The following is a 20,545-nucleotide window of genomic DNA, read 5'->3' as shown; positions in this document are numbered from 1 at the left end:
ATATATATATATAAGATATAAGGAGATACAAGGCCTGGGAAGTCCTGGTCCCAGGGAGTTCAGAGAAGTCATTATACACTTGAGTCAAAGTAATCTAGGCTATTCAGAGGACAGGTACCTGAAAGATGATGACTTGAATCCTGTTAATCAGGATATATTTAGGGGCAGAGATAAGGAATAAAGTGCAAAGGATTAATGTGAAGAGTCAACTAGTCTGTCTGTTTTTATTTGTGTTGTATTGAAGTGTGAAGAGTGACAAAAGCGTAAAGAAAACTAAGAAAAGATTGAGCAAATATAGCATCTAGTTAGAAAAAGTGTCAGTACCGACTTAAAGCTAGATTGAGACTACTCGAAAATTGGGAGACTATTGGAGGGTTTGAGCAGCGATTTGTTGGAGCATGCTCATATTTGTTGTTTTTATCAATGTATTTTTGTAAAGCACCGGTAAGTATTGACAGTCAATTGAGACTTGTCACAATGGACAATGTTACTTCTTTGATGCGCTTGTGTGAAACCCTTCCAAAACACATGCCCAAGCTCAAACAGTATGGAGCAGATTGGGTGAAAGGCACGGCACATAAGATGTTCATGCCTTGGCACCAAGGTGGTATTGCAACACATGACCACATAAGTGCATGCTGTGTACACAGGAAAGACATTAGAGCAGAGGTTTGCTATTTTAGAGCTTTGGAAGATGTACCAAGAAGAGAGAGAGGATCCGCCACCTGAGAATTGAATGCTTAATCAGTGTAAAGAGGAAGGTGTGGAGCCTTCTGCTTCCCTTGCCTCGCTTGAAGCAGAAAGCGTTAGTACAGAAAGCACAGGATTGTATTCATTGAAGGAACTGAAAGCGGCAACGGGGTATAGTAATCCAATATACAAACTGCCTGCTTATGAGAGTGACAATAGTCCAGAGGAGACAAAGAGAAAAGAGGAGATGTTTAAGGTCTTCAAAACAGGAAAGAGAAAGGTGAGCGATCAAATGTATCGACAGACATAGAATGAGAAATTAACAGATGGAAAGGAGAAAAGGATAAAGCTGACGAGGTAATGCTCGTAAAGAATGAATGGTTGGGAGGACAGATATTGCTTAAGCTAGATGGAAAAAGCATTGAGGAAGTTAGGAAAAAGGAAGATTGAGATGAGCAAGATAGGAAAGACAGGGAACGAGAAAACAAATTAAAACGTGATGAACAGAAAAGAAAGAGCCGGCAGTGGCGAGAACAGCTGTATCAGGAGGAGCAGCAAAAGGAAGTAGAAAGGGCAGAGGATCAAAGAAAGTATGATAACAGACAGAGAGCAATGGAAGAATGGGATTGACAGGATAGGAAGAGGGAAGAAGAGGAAGCACAGAAAGTAAGTGATAAGAGGATACAGAGATGAAAGGAAGAGGGAGAAAGAAGAGCAGGTACAAGGAGAGAAAAAATGAGAAATGAAGAGGAAAGAATTAGATGGGAAGCAAGAAAGCGGAGAGAAGTAGATGAAGAATTTCAACAAAAATTGAGGCAGCAAGAAGGCAAAATTGATCACATTCAGAATAATTCATGGAGCCAAGTCCAGTGATACAATGGAGCAACATAGAAGAGTTCCTCCAATTGCAGGGAGCAACATCAGAGCCATCTAAAGTTACGTTAGATGAGGATTTTGTTATAGGGAGCATCCGAGATAGGATTGAACAAGCCTATCAGGATTTAAGAAAAAGAGGCAAATCGGGAAGCCAAGGAAAGGTGATCAGGAACTATTGTTCCTACCATGGATAGGCAGAAGATGGGAGCGGTTTGTGGAATAGGATTACACAGTTTCCACTATTGGAGAAGGGAGAGGAGAGACCACAGTATAATCCATGGCCACAGATGGACAAGGATAATTTAAGGTACAAACTCCCCAGCTTAACAGCAGGTGTGGGAAAACGGATTTATGAGTTAGAGAAAATGACCGGAGAAAATACCATGGCGATAGGTGATTTTAAGGGTCTCCTAGCAGCTATTCTTGGGGAAAGAGCAGATGACATTTGGATGAGAGCTAGATATTTGAGTGTCATGGCACGACACATGGCACATGATGGAGTGGCAGTATTTTTTCCACATTTTGTGTCAGGGACTGCCCGAGCCAGTACAAAGACAGCTTAAGAAATTTGCGGGAATGGAACCAAAACCATGGCTTGAGATACAGTTGACTATAGTGTATCACTGTCGGCTGTTACAGGAGAAAAATACAAAGAAAGACAATGCTAGAAAAATTAAGGAAGCTAAGTTAGTCCTGAAAAAAGCAGTCAAAATATGTCATAGAAGGAGTAGCATTGACAAGTGGAGAAGGGCTAGAAGCACCGCAAGTAGTGGACACATCGCAGGCGAATAATCAGCACCCGATGAATCAGGGAAGAAGTGGGTTTATACCACAAGGTGGAGGCATGGGTTACAGAGGGTGGATTTCAAAACACTCAAAGTGGGTTTCAGAATGAGCAGAATGAGAATCAAAATGTGCAAGGAGGATTTAACCAAGGAGGGCTAATTAGACAAAACCCTCCTAAATGTTGGCCATATGGAATGACATGGAACATTGTGCGCACATGTGTCAACAAAGGGTATATACACAATGGTCATTACTTAAGAGGGTGAGCGTTTATTCTCCAGCATATAGCTCACAGGCTAGGGTAGGATTTGCCCAGGATCAGATAGTGTTTTAGGCACATGCACCACCAGTGCAACAGGGACAGCAACAGCAGCAATCACAGCAAGCATCATGGAATCCACTGCAATGGCAGTCGTAGAATGCCACCATGCAGATACAGCAGAATGCAAATACAGAACAGTTATTAACACCTAGAATAGGGTGTTAGGTGGTAGGAGGGAATCCTTTTACAGGTAAAGGGGGATGCGTGTATCTACAATAGGCCAACTCACAGGACGACTTGATGTGTTCAGGACTATCTGTGACTCCAGACCCTCAAGAGGAACCAAGGGTTGATGTGACCATAGGTGGTAAATCTTTTTCATTTTTCGTTGACACTGGGGCCACTTGTTCATGTATATGAGATGGAAAATACCCCATGTCAGGAAATTCCATGTATGCTCAGGGATTCTCTGGAGCTGCAAGTTGAATTCCTTTTACTGATGAATTACCAGTCTCTATATGAGAATGTCACATGTCTCTTCCATTGTTGTATTCACAGCAGACACCAGTTAATATTTTTGGAAGAGTCTTAATGACAAAACTTAATATCACAATTTCCCTTTTACTGATGAAGGTATAGTGTGCTCCACGCGTGGGATACACTATATGAATGTGGGCAAGTTTATATTGGCATTTACAGGGCAAATGGCTCTGCGAGGAGTGCCAATAGAGCCAGATGTTTTCCTTTATGAGGTGAGAATTCAGTAAATATGTCTACCTGGCCTAGTATGAATGACTATCAGGATACCTGATGAATTTCTGTTTAGATGACAGGTACCTATGGATGAAGAGGGGGGACAGACTAGCCCCTTAGAATTAGATGCAACTGTAGTACGAGGGGACATGGTAATGCTTGAAGGCACAGATGATGCGGGTAGACCATGGAGAACAGTGATTTCCATTGGGGAATGGTGCAGATTGACTGATGTCACTGACAATGACATGTTTTGAGATGATCCATCAGACAATGAAGTGGTGTTCTTTATGTGCATTACGTATTGGATCCGAATCAAGAAAAGCGATATCCCACCACGAATGGTGATAATGTGATAGCGTCCAGTATTCTTTGCCGAAGACTTGGAGAACGTGTCTAGTGTTTTATGTACTACAGGCCCTTATGATGTAGCCCTATTAAAAGGAGTGGGAGGGGTTAAGATAAAGCTGAAACCAGAAGCAATTTTTCCTCAAGTGAAGCAATACCCAATGTCTTGAGGGGGCAGATGACAGGATTTCTTAGACTATCTCAGCATTAATGAAGCAAGTTATTCTGGTAACCTCAGAGTCATCGTGTAATACTATGGTGTACCCTGTGAAGAAATTAAAGGGAGGGTCGTGGAGATTCATACAAGATATGAGACTGATTAACCAGATTGTAGAGGCTGCGTTTCTTCTAGTTCCGAAATTGACAACAATATTATGTAGTACCCCAGTAGAAGCGCAATATTTCACGGTGATTGACTTGAAAAATGTGTTGTTCTCAATTCCATTGCACAAAGACCCACATGACTTAACTTCCTTTAAGTTTCGCAAAATTCGACTGAAACATGCTTGTTTGCCTCAAGGGTACTTGAGTCTCTGTCGATATTTAATAGAGTCCTGGAGATTGATCTTGGCAATATTGATTTGAGAAGTACTGTGATACACTACGTACGTTCTGATTTGTAGCATAACAGAAGATGATTGTAGACAAGATTTGATTCAATTAATGACTACCCTTGCAGACAAGAGATACAAAGTAGATAAACAGAAGTTACAGTATTGCCAAGAAGAAGTGTTTTATATAGGCTAGTGGATCTCACATGAGGAAAAAAAGGTGACACCTGAAAGAGCTGAAACAAATATGAAAACTGCAAAACCACACACAGTAAAGCAGATGCAGCGATTCCTGGGATTATTTAATTATCTGAAAGCATGGCTATTTGACTATAGCTCATGCACAAGACTCTTCTTGCAGGCTTTAAAGAAAGCACAGGTAAACAAGGAGAAAATAAAATGGATTTAGGAAGGAGAGGAAGGATTTGAAGAGTTGAAAAAAGCAATTTGTACGGCTCCGGCTTTAGGAATTCCTGAGAAATTATTTTTATTTTCACACACTGATGGGACAGTTATGACAGCAGTGCTAGCACAGAGAACCACATTAGGGTACAAACCCCTGGTTTATTACAGTGGGATGTTCGACCCAGTCATGAAAGGGCATTTTCCATGCGAACAGTCATTGGCAGCAGCCGTGTTCGCAAATTTAGATGTCGGCAAGCATTGTAATGGTTTGATCCATGACAATTTTTGTAGACCATGCTTTGTTTGTTTGCCATTTTGGATAAACCTAAGGGTACATTGACATCTCAGAGGACTTCCATGTACAAAGTTATATCCAATCCAGTGATTAAAATTATCAGATGTAAAATTGTGAACCCTGCCAAATTTGTCGCTTAAATCAGTGCCAGAGAGTGAGCCTGTGCATGATTGCGCGAACTATGAGGAGTTTTACGACAACATACCACGAGTAAAAGAAAATGCACTGTCAGAAGGGGAGATTCTCTTTATTGATGGTTCTTCAAAAATTGATCAGACAAGTGGTGCAGCAGTAGTGAGGCATAGAGCAAACAGTGAATTTGAGGTTGTAGCAAGTGCAAGATTGCCGTCTCACTTTTCGGCACAGGTAGCAGTATTGGTAGCACTCATTGCAGCACTTGAAAAACATGAAGGATAGGAAGTTATGATATACAGTAACTCCGCCTATGTCACATCAACTGTACACACAGGGCTAGACCGTTGGAAAAGGAGGGGCTACCTCTGAGTGGACGGCACTCCAGTGCAGCACACATCATTATTGGACAACCTTATTGAGGCACTACAACTCCCAGTAGCCCAGTAGCCATAGCTATAGTTAAATGTGCAGCACATACTAAGACTGACTTTATTTCTTGCAGGAACAAAGCCGCACATGCAGAAGCCAAGAGCTCAGTTAATGGAAATTCAAGGAAGTGAACCAAAGGAAGAGCACGAGTTATGGTATTGAAGGGTGGTGTTCTTTATCTCCCACAGAAGCATTACTGGAAAGCTTGTGATGCCAGTAACATTATTAAGGGTAACACTTGAACAGCTGCACTACCCAGCACATGTACCTAGGGAGAGCCTCGCTGCAGCTATTGCAAAAGACTGGTTTGTATCTAACCTCTTGAACACATTGCATTTTATGTAGTAAATTGCACCGTTTGTCAAATGTTTACCATTGGGCACACACTGCAAACAATCAGAGGAGTATTTCTTCGACTGAATGGTCCTTTTCCTTTTCCCCATTTACATATTGATTATGTTGACATGGTGCAAGTATGTAGTATATATAGGTATTTCACAGTGGTGGTGTGTCCCTTCTCCGGGTGGATTAAAGCATGTCCTTGTACACATCTTGATGCCACTTGCGCAGTGAAGGTTTTAGTACGTGAAGTCTTTCCAAGATGGGGCGTGTGTGAAGTGCTGATCCGATAATGTTGTACATTTTGTTAATGAAGTATTTGAACAAATTGGATTGTTATTGAATATTAAACATACATTTTCTTCTGCTCATCACCTGCAAGCAAATGAAATATGTGAGAGACTCAACGGCCTCTTAAAGGAGAGAGTCGCCAAGCTAAAATTGACACTGAAGAAGGGCTGGCTATATTGCCTGCCCTTAGCATTATATGCCTTAAGGAATCAGCCTGGTTCGGAAAATCACCTCACAGCCTAAAAATTAGTGACAGGAAGACGAATGAGAATGCCTTTGACTCCTCCATCAAGGAGCAGAAGTGATGCCCAGAGTTCTGCAAAACTGTTAGGAAATGAATTAAATTAGTACTTAACATGTATTATCGCTAGCATCTCTTTCATTTCAGATCAACTCAAGCACCACAGGGTCGGTCTCAGAACACAGATGAAGACCATTCAGCAGCCAGAGTTTCTAAACTATTGTCAGCACCTAGTTTGTTTATTGGTGATACAATACTGATTTGTAACTTTACTAGATTTGTTGGGCCATTTATCATGGAATACATTACTCCCTCTGCAGTAAAAGTTCAAGGCAGAAGAGCATGGATCCACCTCAGCGATGGTAAAACCTGCATTGGAAAGCCCTAAGTACCCACAGCAATCCATTTGGAAGTAAGACGAGAGGAAGAATTTCAGCACATGCAGACTGGATCGATCATGAGGAAAAAGGACAATAAACCAACTGATTAACAAAAAAGTGTAGATTTGCACTTGGACTGTGGCTCTCACGAACACTTCTTATAGATATTATAGCAGGCATGCAAATCCATTGCTTGAGCCTCAGAGCTCTTTGAAAATGAACTTTAGAAAGTTGCTGACATGTTGTGAATATGTTCAAGTGGCAACACATAGTTAGAAATTGGAAGTGTGAGCAATACGCTGATTTTTTTCATACAACACAATTGTTTGGTTGAATTTAGTGTTCTAGCAAATAACGATGCCCATAGGCTCTTGCTTGCTGTTTTCATATATATTCTTTAAGTTTATCCTGCTCTTGTTGGGCGTAGTGTCAACATACATACTTTTCTGCATGATCCTAAAAATGGTCCTGCGATAAGGAGGCTACTTGAGGTGATAATTGAGCAGATTCTGCAGCTACCTGATTTACCCAACCCGCTGATTAAAAAGGTTCTTCATTCATTAAGGTACTTTACTGGCATAATGAGGAATTTTGAAAATGGTCGAATTTCAGAGAATGAGGAAGACCAAGAGATTTCAGAATGTTGAAAATGGTGAAGATTGATATGTTGGTTTATGACATACATATGTGCCACCATACTCAGTGTCTTTCTGGTTTGTCTGTTTAGCATTCCCTATTTTACTAATATTGCCGTTGAGACAGGGACTACTGTGATTCCTCCAATTACAAGTACTGATCTTGATGTATTCATTTCCATTAAGGTAGTGACTCCTATGGTTCTCCCCAGAGAAAGAACTCTTTATGATATACTTCATGTTATTATTTAAGTACTGATTTGATAGTAGTGGTGTGCTTCGCCTGGGGCCTATACCTATGGGCCCCGGGGCATTACCTGAGACGGTAATGATCCTGCCGCTCGGGTCATATTGCTTAAATATCAGCCCATAAAAAAGGTGGGAGAGAAGACATCTAAGGAGAGTTGCTATGTCTGCACACTTATACCCTATTCCATGGATGCAACACAAACTTTCATTTCCATAGAAATTCCGGAATACAATGCCAGATGTCTCGTTCATCTTGCAGCATGCATGACAAGAGGTCAATTTCAAGGAAGCGGGCCAACCTTGCGATCGAGGTCGAAATGGTCATTTCCATGCCAGGATGATTATATCAAGACTACACAGATGGAAAAGGAACCTGCCTGGAAAAGCAACACGCTTACATATCCTGAGAGAGAACATGAAGAGGTGGTAGTTGTGGAGAAGAAGAGACTGAATTGCCCTGATAAAGCAGAAGTATCAGGATGGCTTGGATGTTGGGAATGAACACAAGTTTTAGTTTATAGACAAGTGAAATCCACGAAAGAATGGGAACGAGGCCTAATGTCCTGCACAGCTAATCCATTGAAGTCAAAATATTTGTCAGAAGTACAGAGAGTGAATGATGCTTGTTTAAAATACTGGGCCAACAACACCAGACTGTTGACATGGGTAGAAGATGAATCAGGCCCGTTGAAGGTGGTTCCATTGATAAATGCAACATTGTGCTTCCAAAGAAAGAGGAACAATTATGTGGGAAGAAATAAAGGCTGCAAGACTACAATAAACGTCTTTAGAATGGGAGCAGGGACAGCCGTCCTGATGGACCGATATTGGGCTTGTGGATCTGGAGCGTACACAAAGCTGCCCAACGATTGGGGAAAGACGTGTACCTTGGTACTCATACATGTTCCAGCATTAGTGATTCCTAAAAGTGACTTGAACATTGGAGAATTTTCAAAAGCAGATGCCCATTTGAGGAAAAGTATATCACTAGGATTCCTCAACCGAACCAGGAAAGAGAATTATTTTTTAGCAAAATCAATAGAAGCCTTTGATGCCATTCCATATGAGCACAGGTTGTTGAGCGAAACTGCAGTGGTCTTCTCGACTATCTTTATTCCTGGGATCCAGATGCTGGCCAATGCCAAATGGCTACCGATTACCATATGGGAATTCCTGCAGACGATCACTCGTGGAGTGCGTTGAGTGTTTGGTAAGAGATTGTTCTTTCACTGTGTGGATTTACTGCAGACAGACCGTTGCTGCATGGTTTGATTGATGCTACATTGCAGAAGCCTGGGAGAGCCTAGGAGAGAAGGCCTCTCTGTATTCCCATTGACTTCATGAACATATAGTCAGCTCGGGAGCGAGCGACGCGGAGCGACGCAGAGTGTGTTGAGTGTTTGGTCAGAGATTGTTCATTCATTGTTTGGATTTCTTGCGGACACAACACTGCCACATTGTTTCAATGCTTCTACATGGCAGTAGCATGGGAGAGCATGCGAGAGAAGTCCTCTCTCTATTAACATTGACTTCACAAACAAATAGTCAACTAGGGAGCAGAGCGACACTGAGTGCGTCGAGTGTTTGGTCAAAGATTGTCAGATTCATTGCGGACACAACACTGCTACATTGTTTCAACGCTGCTACATTGCAGCAGCCTGGGAGAGAAGTCCTCTTTCTATTCCCATTGACTTCACAAATAAATAGTCCGCTGCGGAGCGGAGCGACGCAGAGTGCATCGAGTGTTTGGTGTTTGGCAGGTGGCCGGGTCCACCAACACTCACTCTCCGCTTTAATTCTTTGACTTTGGAGTTCTTCAACAATAGGGCACAGGCTTACACGTTGGTAAGTCATTGCCTGTTCCCCACAGTACTCGTGACATTGAGGTCTCAATTTTTCCTATACTGACATTGCTGTGGAGTGTGCTTGATCTCGGGATGGATCGCTTTGGAGTTCTCTGCTTGGAACTTTTCCCTCACTTTGACTTGTACTACAACAATAGCTAAACTTGCATTGCTTTGTGAATTGGTTTGGAAGCAGTGTGCAGGTCTTGGGGTAACATGAGAGGCTGGGGGCACATTGCTTCAGATTTTTTGGTAACTTCTTATGTTGTTCGGACACATTAGCAGATAGCTACTAGCAGTGAGGGGAGTCATTTGCAAACAGCATTTGGAGTGCATTCCACAGAGGGTAACGGCGAGTGGATTGCCTGGCAGCACATTGTGCTTCTGTATCTGAATAATATCGTTTTACATATATTGAAAGGAGCTGCTTGCAAATAGTACTTTGGAGCTCTCTCACGGAGAGTGACGGCGAACTGACAACTTGTGAGCCCTCTGTAACCGTTGTATCTTGTCCACGACAGAACTGAATTAATTTGCCTGTATTAAAAGGAGCCACCTAGATACAACATTTTGGCTTCTTGCACAGAGAGTACTGTGGGCAACCTGATTTTGAGCTCTCTGTGTCCTTTCAAGTGGCCTTAGGCTGAACAGAAACCATTAACCCTGAGCGATAGGAGCTGCTTACAATTAGTATTTTGGACTTATTTAATGGAGAGTGACTGCAGGTGGAACGCCTTTGAGCTCTTCGGTTGTCCTTGGTGTTTGCAGCCCATTCAGCCTTGGAGTTGCAGTTTGATTTTTGTTTGGTTTCTGCAGTGATTATCATTTAGTCTGAGTTCAATGTTAGTGCCCTCCTGCTCATTACGCCGGGCCTGCGTAGCGGGAGATTTACTTCCTGCAATCTGGACCTTATGTAGGCACATCCTATGATGACATACAACATTCCATTATTTTTGATGCACCCTTTATCTCAGATGGTACTACTCTGTCAACGCAGGCTGACACAGTGGTCCCTCTCGATCGTGTTGCCTTTAATTTCATTTCAGATGTCTCCATCTTGGCCCCGGTTGATTCTTCGGAATTTGCAAAAAGAGTTTGTCGTTCATTAGGTGGACCAAATGTCGTACCAATCCATGGATTCCCATCTTGTACACGATGCAAGGATGAGGTCGTATTGTACAATTCTGCCTCACTCATCCTGGTAGTAAATCGGCGAGTGGAGGATACATCTCCAATTGTCTATCATGGTTCCCCTTCTCTGGGGGATTCTTGTTCATTCTTTAATCAACCAGGGCCACACGGGTCTGTTTGTACATCCACAGTGATGGATGCTAGCTCTTTGGACATCAAGAATAAGCACAGGGAGTGATCTCCAGATTTAAAGACCATAGAGGAGCCGATAGTTGACACTTTTTCTTTCCCTGTTCTGAATCATATATTGGACACCATGTACCGGGGTCATGCAATGAACATGTACAAACTCAGAGAAGTTCGAACTTGCGTGAAAAAACTATTGGGAAAAATGAATTTCTTGGAAGGGATTGCTATGGCTATGAATGTCCCACAGACACCTGAAAAAGCCCCTGCACTGAATGGTGTCTGTACAGTCTCTGCAGCCACTCAAACTATGGCTCCTGGCTCCCATATTAACAATCTGGAAGGGTCACTGATGGGTGTGGCAGTGAATGACTATCATTTACCGTCCATCCCCTCTGTAGGGGGAACGGTAGAAGTGGAGGCTGAACCGGTTCATCTGACACCTCCAGTTGCTGAAGGGGTTCTTCGTCCAGAGCCTGTGAGTAGAGATGGTTTATCAGTTCCGTCCTTGATTGGGATGAGAAGAAGAAAGAAAATGAAGCCTCCTATCCAATCCAAAACAGGTCTCCTTTAGGAGTAACAAAGGCTCACTAACATTTTTGAGATCCTTGAAGGCTCAGACTGAAGTTTTCTCGGAGGAAGACAAGTCCACCGGGGGCACGCTTAGCAGCCTCTGGAAAGAGATGGGCACATTTTAAAAGGGGCCACGGAAAAGGGGGCACCCAAACTTGTCTGAATGCTCTCGATCCCCTGCCTCAGCAACAGTGAATACTAAATTGCTGATTACTGCCTATATCAAACCTAAGTCAGTTGAGGCTAAGGGTGACAAACTTAACATCTCATCTCTATCCACATATTCACATGCCTTGGATGAAATTGATAGTGCCACTCACCGAGAGGAAGCTTTGGTTCTTTTTTCGCCACCGAAGGCCTTAATTGGGTGCACCCAAGAGGCTCTGGAGATTCCCTCCGATCCCTCTCATGTTCCAACTATTGTCGATCCGAGAGTTTGCCCAATTTACCCCCAGGTAAAACCAACTTTAGTTTCAGACATGTCTTCTCTGAACTATGTGACCTTGGAGGAGAGAAGGAAGTTCTTGCTTCCAGGAGCTGTGTTGCTTGGGCGGCTGCCAGTGCCCGACAGACCCCTCAGAGGCCCAATTGGGGTTTCATTCTTCCAACTTGCAGTACGTAGTGAAGCCAGTGAGGTAGGTTGGGGGCATTGCCCGCCTTCCAACCCTGTGAAATATGTTTGTTTGACCCAAACTTTTAAGGTTAATGACCTTTACCCTTTAAACAGACAATATATTTTGGCCTTGTTTAGCCAAATACCGAGCCTTCAATCTTTGTCATCCAAAGACATTGCAAGAATATTCTTCACAGACATCCATAGAGTGGTTACGCTCAAAATTGTGTTTCATTTAAAGAAAAATAGTTTACAACCTGTTAATGGCCGAAGGGGAAAGCTTGTGCAAAGTGGGTTATCTGCTTGTAAGTGCTTGTCTAGAAATGTTATCATCAAAGTCTAATCCACTACTCACAGTTTTTGTGTTGAGTCAGACCTGGCCAGTGACCATGCCTGGCTCAGTTTTTCTATTGGGATCATTGATAGACCAAGGCTGGATTTGGTGTCTGATAGTTCAATGGTGGTTCCCCGGAATCATGCAGTCAGGTGGGTTCCTAAATATGCTTTCAGGTTTAAGGTTTGTATTTAGCATGACCTATTCCAGAATCTTTTTGATGACACGTGCCCTCGGTCCTTCTCCCATTACATCCAGTCTAGATTACTTAGTTTGATACCCGCCTCTAAGCTCTCAACTAGAAGTGCCCCGGGACCTTTTAGACATGGGCCTAATATGGATGTCTGGGACAAGAAGAGAGAGTTACGTGGTAACATTAGGGCAATTATTGAAGCTGGTAGCAATGTCCAATGTAAACTAACTAAGTCTAAATCTACCTACTGGATTTGGGTAAAGGGGCATCAAGCTCTTTTGCTTCACTAAAGTGATGCTTAGAGAGCTCTGTCATCTTCTCAGGCATCTCATTTTTGGAGCTTGATCTGAATGAAGAGGTCCTCAACAACTCTTGTTGTAACATCACCCTATCACTAGTCTGGTTTGGGAGGAGTCCTTTACCGAGTTGTATGACCTAGACGGTCCCCAAGAGGTAGGTTTGACTACCAAATGTGTTAACTATTAGTGTTCTGATCTGTCTGCAATGTTGGGCATTGATCTAGAAGGCATTCACCTGGCTTTTAAAAAGGCAAGTTCTTCCAATGCCCTTGGTCCAGATGGCATTAGTAATCTAACTCTTAAATTCAAGCTCCTATTATGGGCCAATGTCCTGTTACAGTTGTACTGCAATGTGATACGATGGAACATGTCACCAGACACATGGAAAGAAGCTACGATTGTTGTAATTTTTAAAAAGGGGTACAGGTCCAACCAGGCAATTATCACCCAATTTCTCTCCTGGACCCCTCTAACAAAATGTTTGCAGGTTTTTTACTTCTTGCACTGCAGTAGTGGGTGAGCTCTGAAAATAAGTTGGACTCAAAACAGTCCGGCTTTCACAAGGGCACTAACACTGCCCTTAATGGGTTTATTCTCCATTTGCTAAAAAAACAGCCTTTTCAGAACAAACGCACTATCAATCTGGATTTTCTTGACATTAAAAAAGCTTTTGACTGTGTCGACCAGAAAAAGATATGGGGAATGCTCAGGATGTGTGGCTGCCCCGAAGACCTTGTACTGATGCTGGAATTCCTGCATCAGGATCTCATCACTAAGGTTAGACTTACCAAAAAATGTTGCATTTCAGGCTGGATCACTGTTGAACGCGATCTAAGACAATGATGCATCCTTGTCCCTTTTCTTTTTAACTTGTATATTTTTGGTATTAGGGAGGTGTTTAAAGGTGCAGGGGTTAATCTCCCGAGATTGGGGCACTTCCTTATACAGTATCTCATGTATGCAGACAACCTTGTTTTAGCCGCTTACACACCCATAGGACTGCAGAGGTCACAGCTGAGAGCCAATAAGTTATTTAAGGAACTGGGTCTGGAAATCAGTGTGCCCAAATCCAAAGTTTTGATTCTGAATTGTAAAAATAATGGACCTGGGAGATTTCACTTCATATGGCACATTCAGGGGGCAAGGCTACAGGTCGCTTCAGAATGTAAGTATTTGGGAGTCACAATCGGCACTAAATATTCTACACTAATGGAGTATAATGGTATGAGACTGAACACGACAGCTGCAATTAGTCAAATGAATTGAATTGAATTGAAATGTATTTGTACCGTGCTCCACTGACCCTGAGGCTTAGCCTCAGGCTAAAGGGCACCGACATATAGACAAATACAAAATAACATTGACATATAGCATATACAAAGCAAAATACAGACAGATAGAGCAAATTCAAAGGGATAGGCCTTAATCAAAGTCACTGCTATAGCCAACAATTTAAGAAACAAAAACAGATCAGTTCATGACAATTCTTAGGTTAGTTGGTGAGGAGGAGGCTTGTAATTTTACGACCATGTTCAGGTACGTAGGGAAATTGCTAAGCCCACAGCCTATGATGATACACTTGGTGTTGTCAATGGAGCACCAATTTTCAATCGTAATTCTGCGCAAGGCTTTCAAGTCCTTAGTTCTAACACAAATGGGCCCCATTTTCTTATTGAACCAGGCTGAAATGTTAGTCTTCAAAGATTCCCTCTATTCCGGCTGACTCAGCTTGGCAACATTGGTAATAATCACGTTTCTCGAATTCATAACAAAACTCTGTAAATCTGGGTCTGAAATCCTAGCCATAGTTCGCTTTCTTTGAGGGATATCCTTAGGGGGAAAGGGGGCTGGTTAAACAACCAATTTAGAAGGGGGCAGGACACTTTCCGATAAAAACTCGCCCACTGGGCGAAGAGCAGGGAGAGCTACCTCTACCTGATCAGCCGGCCCTGCTTCAGACGTCCCTATGGGAACTGTTTGACAGCCCGCTTGAGGCCTCTTCTGAGTGGAGGTTTGAGAGGCCTTTTCTGATCTTTCAGGTCCCTCTTGACTAGTCTTCTGAAAGATTGATTGAGACGAAGAAGGAGTTTTTTGGTCCAAGGAGGCCACCCAGGTCTGAAATTCTCCAAAATTAGCACATGCCGCAAGGTTCTGCAGCATCTGATTTTTAAGAATTTGCCAGTTTTCTAATGTTTTGGGGTCTACCAAGAATCTATCCATTCTTTCTACCATTTCTTCTCCTACACATTCCCTTTTGCTGCTTGGCTGTAGTAGCTGGGATTGGGCCCCCACAGGAATATTAACTTCTTGTAGTACCTCAATTATTCCTTCATTGGTCGTATGGGAATCTGGTACATTTGGCAGTAATTCCAAGGAGATAGGAGAGAGAGGGCAGACAACACTCTTAAGGTCTGTTTAAGTTGACAAGAGATTAGAAAGCTGAAGCTGCCCCTTTTGAAAATTTGCCTCCTTTTGGCACTCATTGCCTGAATTTCGGATAAGCGACTGCCCCTTCTGTGGCTGCCTAGGCAGGGTGATTGTGGGGAACAATCAACCCACCCATCCCATTATCCTGTATGCAGGTGCTCCCTGCCCTGGGCCCAAAGGTGTTTTCAAGGGTAGTAGGCAAATTTATGCCTTTATCCCTGCTGGGCGTGGTATATGACATAATGCCATTACGAATGCTGGACATGAAGTATGGGCGCTTTTCTCTGACTCCCTCGCTGAAATACTACAATCAAGTGATAGTCCCAAGACTAACCTATGGGGCAGAAACTAAAGAGGCAAATATAGACTGGGAGAAGGAGGAGGGTTTCCTTTGGAAACACATGCTGAGCCTCCTGCGTGGAATCTCCCATTGGCTGCAATAAGACATATTTTGGGTATCTCTTTGTTAAGGTCCAAGGTGGAGTGGAAATGTATCTTGTTCCTGCGTTGTATTCTGTTCTCTCCATCAGCAACCTTGTCTAAGGATCTTAACCTCCTGCTCATACAGGGAAACTGTGTTGTATTTGAGCAGTGGGTGAACTCTGTTTTCCTCCTATTAGTTAATAAACCAATTGAAGAGTTGGGATATAATCCAAATAAGGTTAAGAAGATCCATTTGGAGGTGGACTGGAATGGCAATGGAGTAAAGCTTGGGGGTTACAAGATATTAGACCACTTTACAATGGATATTACATCTTATAATGTACCTCAGCAATGCTTGATTAGACATGCCTCTGCCGTCCTGAGGAAATGTTGGTTGTGCATTAAATTGAACTTGCTTCTAACTAATGATGTGATAGGGAGTCACTCTGGCCTGACACAAGCCGAACGTAGGTGCAGTTGCTGCAGGGTTGACATTGAAACCCTGAAATATTTGTTGATTGTAAAACATTCTCAGGGCTCTGTGAGGAGAGTTTTAATGGTTATTTTAGTGCTTGCCTGTTTTTATCGTGGTATCATGTATGCTATACTTTGTTGAATGAGCCAAATGATAGATTGTTAATCAACGCTTTGCATTTCTTCAAACTGCGTTCATCTCCGTATGACATTTCATTGATGTAGCTGTTTGTTATTAAGTGCTGAATATCTTTGAATGTGTGTAAAGTTTTATGTTAACTAAATCACACAATAAATAAATACATTAACCCCTGCAGACTACCATAAAGAGATTCAATGCGATCAAGGAAGAAATGAGGGCCATAAAGTTGATGACCTTCAAGAACAGATATGTCCTTGATATGATCACAGCAATGGATGGAGGTGTTTGGGCAAAAATCTGGCCATCATGTTGCACGTTCATACCTTCTCATGATGATGAGAATGGGACCTTGGCAGAGGCCATAACAATGTTGATAAATCTGCACAACAAAATGGAAGACGAGAAGAAGATATTGAAGATGACAGCTGGCTCGCGTCCATCTTCTCATGGGTTCTACAAAGGATGGTGAATATCTTCAAGCTCTTTGGAGCAATACTAGTGATGATGATGTTTGAATTCTGTGTAATCAGGATAATATTCACACAGTGCAAGCAGACAGCAAAGGGAGCAGTAGAAATGAAGATCACGATAAATGTCGAGTCAGGATTCAGACCCAAGGAGTCGACAGATGAAGAAATCAGAGACTACATAAAGGCCAGTATCTTAGCACCAGAGGGAACAAAGTTACTGCATCGAAGGAACCACAAGAAGTATGTGGGACGATGGATTTACTGTAATCCAAATGGCTGATGCAGCAAGATAACTTGGAGTGTTGATGACCATGTAAAATCAGCAGGATCTCTGAAAGGAGTAATACAAATTTGGACTCCAGTGAAACACTTTTTCAAAAAAGGATGCCGAGATGTGGAAACTGGTGTAGGAGCGGTTGATGAATCGATGAGATGGGGGAGTGTAGAGGAGCAGCCGAGTGCCTCTATAGGAAGTCCCACCCCTATTTTGCCTATATGCTGGAAATCGGAAATTGTGATATGTGCAAAGCTAGTAATGGTACCTATACCATGAAGTACCTTTGAGACAAGGGGCCTCATTACACGGTAGGCGGTAGGGATTTACCGGTACCGGTAAGGGATTACCTGTATCGTTAAATCCCCTCCACAATCACGACCCGAACAAACCGCTATTAGCGGCACCGCTAAGTACAGTGGCACTATTAGCGGCAAGACCGTGCGCGCACGACCCCTCAGTCCGGAAATAGCGCCATAGCGCTAATAGGACGCCATCACAAGCCATGCGGACATGGCAATACCGGCATGGCGAAGACCCAAAAACCCCTTACCGGCAAGGCGCTAATACCGGCATCGCGAACCACCCGTTAAAAGACCTGAGCAGTGTTCCCACCTGCCACAGGTTGACAAAATCAGCACAGGTGGAGGCAATGGAGACTGGCAGCACAAAAGAGCACACCACACCCCTTCTCACACCCATTTCCACACCAAGATGGATGCAATACTAGCAGCATTACATGGGCTGGAGGACATGATTGCAGTGCAGCAGCTACAACAACAGGCAGCACAGAGGAGACGCAGGAGGAGGAGGAGGAGGGCAAGACAGGCGCAGCAAGCACCACCAGTGCACCTAGTGATACCACAGAGGCAGCCACCAATTCCCAGGATCAGAGCCAGTCCATTCAACCTAACCCCTGAGCAGATACACACCCTGTAGCATCTGGACCGGGATACCATCACCACCATTGTAGACATGATATACGACGACATTGTGAGTCTCATAGACATCCGTACTGCCATCCCCCCTCTACTGAAGGTGGTAACTGTGCTCCACTTCTTGGCCACAGGCACCTACCAGCGTACGGTAGGTCAGATGCATGGCATATCACAACCAGTATTCTCACGCACGCTGAACTAGGTGCTCGATGCCCTCCTGAAGCACACAAGTCAACACATAGCCATGCCACGGACTGCCCAGGAGATCTTCAACACCAAAGTTGGCTTCCATTCACTGGCAGGCATCCCAAGTTGCATCAGGGCCATCGACTGTACCCATGTTGAACTGGTGGTCCCACATGCCAATGAGGTAGTCTACCGTAACAGAAAGCAATACCACTCCATCAACGTCCAAATGGTATGTGACTCCAACAAGATCATCACACATTGTTGTGCCTGATATCCCGGATCAACCCATGATTCAATGGTCCTGCGGAACTCGACAATACCACAATACATGGAGCGACATGCTGGTCAACGTTCGTGGCTACTTGGTGAGTAGCAGGCCAACCACATGGCAGTGTGATGTGGATTGTGAGTGTGGGGGGGGTGCATACTCCAACTGGGTGTGAGTGTGGGGGGTGGGAGATGCATTCTTCAGCTGGGTGTGAGTGGGGGGTGGAAGATGCATGCGCCAACTGGGTGTGAGTGTGGGGGGGTGGGAGATGCATACTCCAACTGGGTGTGAGTGGGGGGTGTGGGAGATGCATACTCCAACTGGGTGTGAGTGTGGGGGGGGGTGTATACTCCAACTGGGTGTGAGTGGGGGGGGTGGGAGATGCACACTCCAACTGGGTGTGAACTGGTGTCAGGAGAAGAATGGACATACATATTAGCATCACTGTCCAGTGAGGCAGCCCACAATGGACCAGACACAAAACCACATGCAAGTTGTGATTTGCCAGACAAAGATATCAATCCATTACGCCAAACATGCCATTTCCAACCACATGCACACCGCACAACACACCATTTGCCCCATAACACAAATCAGCAACATGCATGGAAAAATCACATCAGAAATGTACGCTAACTACATCAGAAATGATCCGCCCATGAGTGCATACAAATGGATCTCCTGTAGCCAATGAAGTGAGCCACACCCGTACAACACTACTGAATTGCCATTAAACAGCATGGTGACTTCAAATGAGGAATGGCAGTATACTAGCAGTGTGGTACAAATGTTGCCAGGGCCGGGAAACATGAATGACTTAAACTCAGCCAGGACATGGCAATCTCTGCCGTATGCATGCATGGTGCATGTCCACTTGCAAGGACTACCTCACCTTCCCACATTGCAGTTACCCTGATTGCCATGCGTGCTTGGATCAGTGGATGTCATTCACAATGCTATGATTGTTTGTGTGATATGTACAGGTTCCACTTGATGTAAACACTTACACATACCCATTGTTGCACCCATGCAGGTGATGCCGGTTATCCCCTGAAGAGGTGGCTCCTTACCCCTATATGGAACCCACAGAACAGGCACGAAGAGGACTACAATCGTGCACATACCCGTATCCGTGTGGTAATTGAGCAGACATTTGGCCTTTTGAAGGCACGCTTCCGGTGCCTCAGCAGGTCGGGCAGGGCACTGCTGTACGGGCATGAGAAGGTGGCCAACATCACCATGGCATGTGTCATGCTGCACAATATGTGTATCAGACGGAATGTGCCAATGCCCCCTGACATTGAACTGCAACCACCTGCTGAGGATGATGACGGGGATGAGGATGGAGGAGAGGGGGCTGCAGGTCATGCAGGTGGCGATGCCCAGGAGGGACGTGCTGTGCGCCAGCACCTGATAGACCATTGTTTCTGATACACATGGATTAGGAGGGTGCAATTGATGTGGAGCTCAGGGCACTGGGTATTGGGAGGACATTGACACTGTGCACCCTTCACCAATAAAGCACACATACACAATAATCAATGTCCAGTCATGTGATTATCCATGCCATAACGTGTGTATTGTGCATTATGTGAATCAAAAGTGCATGTACCCTCCACCCCAAACATCCTCTCCCTCCCGTCCTCCCCCCACAACTCCCCCAAACACCCTCACCCCCCTCCCCCCATAGCTCCCCCAAACACCCTCACCCTCCTCCCCCCACAACTCCCCCAAACACCCTCACCCCCCTCCTCCACAACTCCCACAAACATGGTGTGCACATCAGTTCTGCATTAGTCTGCAAGTGTCAACAGTGACAGGCTGGCCCTACTTCCCTCCTCCACTACCACCATTGGGGGTTTGTGAGTCTGGCCGCCGCAAGGACCGGCTGGACCTGCGCAGGGTGCTTGTTTGGTCGGAGCTGGCAGACGAGGAGGTGCCTGGTTGATCAGGTCCCTGTGTGTGACGCATGCTCTCCATCGCCTCAGCAATGCGGGTTAGGACCTGCCTCACAGCGGCCATCTCATTACATAGGCGCGTCGTGTTGCTGTCCATGGCGACTTTCATGTCCCTTGAAAACTCCTGAATCTCCTCCCTGGACA

This window comes from Ambystoma mexicanum, chromosome 9, assembly GCF_040938575.1.
Source record: "Ambystoma mexicanum isolate Mex_15411 chromosome 9, UKY_AmexF1_1, whole genome shotgun sequence".
NCBI classification, from domain to species: domain Eukaryota; kingdom Metazoa; phylum Chordata; class Amphibia; order Caudata; family Ambystomatidae; genus Ambystoma; species Ambystoma mexicanum.
The sequence above is the reverse complement of the archived record's forward strand: the minus strand, read 5'-3'. Positions refer to the sequence as shown.